The following is a 423-nucleotide window of genomic DNA, read 5'->3' as shown; positions in this document are numbered from 1 at the left end:
CCCGTCACAGCACAGCAGAGCGGCGCATCCCGGAAGTACAACAAAATAAAAGTCGTTGCGCGGCTGAGGTTGGAAAAAAACTTGAAAATAACACGACTGTACAGAAAAATACGTGTGTTTATCTATAATTATTGATTGTTTAATTACATAAATACATTTCTGTAACCGTTTCTCCCACGTTCCTCGCTGTTTCCGAACCACCCGCTTGCGTTAATATTTTATTTTGAAGGGCTCACTGTTTTGTTGCTCCAATCTTACGTTGTAGTTACTTCGTAGTAGTGGCTGCAGTTTATGAGCATGAAGTTAATCTATTTTAATAAAGTCTACACCCTTGTTTATGAGCTACAATCTGATTCAATAATGAGAGACTACAATAAACCATTTTGTGCTTGCATTTTCCCACACCCCTTATTGTTTTGAATT

This window comes from Periophthalmus magnuspinnatus, chromosome 18, assembly GCF_009829125.3.
Source record: "Periophthalmus magnuspinnatus isolate fPerMag1 chromosome 18, fPerMag1.2.pri, whole genome shotgun sequence".
Taxonomy (NCBI): Eukaryota; Metazoa; Chordata; class Actinopteri; order Gobiiformes; family Gobiidae; genus Periophthalmus; species Periophthalmus magnuspinnatus.
Note: the sequence above shows the minus strand (reverse complement) of the source record.